Source organism: Sciurus vulgaris (assembly GCF_902686455.1).
Source record: "Sciurus vulgaris genome assembly, chromosome: X".
NCBI classification, from domain to species: domain Eukaryota; kingdom Metazoa; phylum Chordata; class Mammalia; order Rodentia; family Sciuridae; genus Sciurus; species Sciurus vulgaris.
In genome coordinates this window covers 97574977-97578819 of record NC_136471.1, presented here as the reverse complement: position 1 = coordinate 97578819, position 3843 = coordinate 97574977, and positions in this window count along the sequence as shown.

Sequence of the window (3843 nt, the reverse complement as noted above, 5' to 3'; positions counted from 1 at the left end):
TGTAGTTCTTCTCCATCACTCATGATCCATGCGTCTTCCCAACATTGTGGCAACTTAGGCGAATGTTGGTCACATATCTAAAGTGTTAAAAAAAACACTGTAGGTGGATTATTTATTTTTTATTAGAGTTTTATGGTTGTGTGTAGTAGTAGTGTTCATCCCGACAAAATCATACATGCCTAAAAATTTATTTCAGTTCGTGATCCCTTGTTTTCCCTCCCATCCTCTCTGCTTCTCTTTCCTCTATTTTACTGGACTTCCTTTCACTAGTCTATTCATTTGAATTTCATTAGTTCTTTTGTTTTAAGGTCAGAGAATTTCAGTGGCAAATTCTTAATTATACACTATCTTCCTTATTGTGTGATTTACTGGCATGTTCATTTTGACAGCAATTTCTCTACAGAAAAAGAGTAGGTGTTCAACATCTCTAGTAATTAGAGAAATGCAAATTAAAACAACTCTAAGATTTCATTTTACTCCAATTAGAATGGCTATTATCAAGAACACAAACAATAATAGATGTTGGCATGGATGTGGGGAAAAGGGCACACTTTTACATTGCTGGTGGAGTTGAAAATGGGTGCATCACTCTGGAAAGCAGTGTGGAAAATCCTCAGAAAACTTGGAATGGACCCACTTCTTGACCCAGTTATCCCACTCCTTGTTTTATACCCAAAGGACTTAAAATTAGCATGCTACAGTAACACGGCCACATCAATCTTTATAGCAGCTCAATTCACAATAGCTAGATGGTGGAACCAACCTAGATGCCCTTCAACAGATGAATGGATAAAGAAATTGTGGTATATATACACAATGGAATATTATTCAGTCATAAAGAAGAATAATATTATGGCATTTGCAGGTAAATGGATGGAATTGGAGAATATCATGCTAAGTGAGATAAGCCAATCCCAAAAAAACCAAAGGCCAAATGTTTTCCCTAATAAGTGGATGATGATATATAATGGGGGTGGGGAGTGGAGGGTGAAAGAAGAATGGAGGAACTTTAGATTATGTAGAAGGAAATGAGAGGGAGGGAGGGTATGAAAAATGGTGGAATGAGACAGACATCATTACCCTATGTACATGTATGATTACATGAATGGTATGAATCTACATTGTGCACAACCATGGAAATAAAATGATGTACCCCGTTTGTGTACAATGAATCCAAATGCAGTCTGTAAAACTAAATAAAAACCCCAATACATGATACGTTTCTGAGTTTTTACAAATGTGGCTTTTTTAAAATAAAGAGGGAAAAGATTAATATTATTTTGGTATTCCGTGCATGTTTAGGAAACAAACCAATCTATTGAAAAAAAAGAAGTGTAGATAAGCAAGAGTAGAAAAATTACTCAGATACATTCTTTTTTTGAGGGATTGATCAGAACATTTAGAGGGATATGAAGGGTATCTAGTAATTCTTTCATGTGTTGGCAACAGTCAGAATCTTTTGGACTATTTAACTGATCTGACCAAATCTTTTTAAAAATAATTATTTTATTTATTTTCATGTGGTGCTGAGGATGGAACCCAGTGCCTCACGTGATAGGCAAGCGCTCTGCCACTGAGTTCTAGCATGCTAACCAAATCTTCAGAACAGATAGCACTGATATTAGTTTTAAGGAAGAAATTCTAGGAAAATTGAAGATTAAAAATCATATTTTTCCTCCCTAAGGTGTTTTGGTGACCACAAATCTGTATATCAGCATACACAGTAAAATGTCTTCTCTCCATTTCTAACCAGAGTAGGCCAATGGCAAGAATGATATAAAGGTGTGTATATACCAAAAGCTCATCTAATTTAAGGTCTTATCATTGTTGAGTCAAACAGATGCAATACTACAAGGGCAATCACTATAGTGATTAAATATCTCTACTAGGAAAAACTGAAAACCATGGTGATTTGTATAATAAAAATAAGTTGGTAAATGTACTCCCTGAATGCCCGGTTTGCACTAATATTATTAATGGCAACAGAGAAGCATTAAATAAGAACTTGCAGGTGTTGTCTCACGGGATTGGTAATTAATTCACGCAATAAAGCACTAGCATACCTTTTCATGGGTAATTACGATACTAAATCACCAATGAACCCCAGTAATATTTTACATCTATTAAGTTACTACCAGATGTGCAAGCTTTGGAATAATTCTTCTCAGTTTCTTACAACAAATGCATGCTGTTTGTTTTATTAATTCCAATTGAAAAATTTTAGTCTAAAATGAAAAGAAGTTGAGTGGCAATAAAATGGTATCCATAAAAATAAATCGCTGCTCATTTCAAGTTTTTAGTTAGTGTTTGGTCATCATAAAGCATGAGCTACTAGCCCTTCAGACTCATAACTTCTCTATTATACTGAATATCTGAAATTTACCATTGAAAAGACCCTGGGAAGCAATACAAGGCTTTCCCTTGAGAAAATGACAAAATAGAAAAAAATTGGCTGTTTAGTGGTGTTTCCATGCATTGATTTCTCTTTGAGTTGAAGAAGTCATTCCTAAGTTTGATGTTTATTGCAATGGACTTTTACCCAGGCTTTGGACATACAAAAAAGATCACTACCATCTTTCACTTTCCCACCCATTGAATTTCATGGGTGTTTATCCATTTAGGAAGGGATCACTTGACAACACAGAGATGGACTTGAACAGTTTGAATAAATCTTTTTTTTTGTACCAGGGATGTAACCCAGGGGAGTCTAACCATGAGCCATATCTATATTTTATTTACAAATGCTAAGTTGCATAGGGTCTTGTTAAATTGCTGGCTTTGAACTTGCAATCCTCCTGTCTCAGTCTCTGAAGCTGCTGAGATTATAGGTGTGTACCACCATGCCAGGCTTGGATAAATCTTATATAGCTCTTTCCAAAGTATTCATTGTAACCCTTTACTGGGTCAAACAAACAACATTAGCCATCAAACCACCATTAAAAAGTGAAATGGAATAGAAAATACCAGGGTACATGGTATGTAGTATGGATAAATATTATTTAAAGAAGGCTTTATATACATACATACATACATACACCTATGCATACACATATGTATATACTCAAGTATGTGTCTGCTGGATCACCATGCATTTAATACATTTTATCCTATGAGTTATGATCCAAAGTTTAAAATCGTTGATCTGGAATGCTTTTTAAAAAAATACCTAGGCTCCATATCAAATCTTTTGAAGAGTTTACTTCAACAGTGTTTTCAAAGGGTCCTCAGTTAATCTGAAAAGCACATCTTTGCTAAAGTAGTAATAAAAAATGGCTATACTCCAGGATTGAGAATCACTGGACACTACAGTGCTACTCATTTCACTCCATTTATGCCAGTGGTATTTAGGCCTTAGTTTCCAACAGACTTATCTTGAGGGTTCCTTAAAACACAGATTGGCAGACCTTAACCTTAGAGTTTCTAATTCAGTAGGTTTAGGATGGTGCCCAAGTATTCACACATCTAACAAATAGCCACATGATGTTAATTCTGCCAAACTATGAGCTACATTTGGAGAACCACTGGTCTGTACAAGGGACCAGGCACATCTGATTGAAAAATGTAATTTAAGACACACTGCTGCTGGGCATGGTGGTGTACACTGTACACCCAACAACTGGGGATGCTGAAGCAAGAGAATAGCAAGTTTGAGGATAGGCTTGGCAAGATGCTATCTCAAAATTAATAAGGGCTGGAGATGTTGTTCAGTAGTAGAGTGCTCCGGGGTTCAAGCTCCAGAATCACATATACACAAAAGACACACTGCTAACCACAACCAAGTTTGATTTTTTTCTGGGTATACAAGGCTGGTTCAACATTTAAAAATTAGTGTATGCTATCACA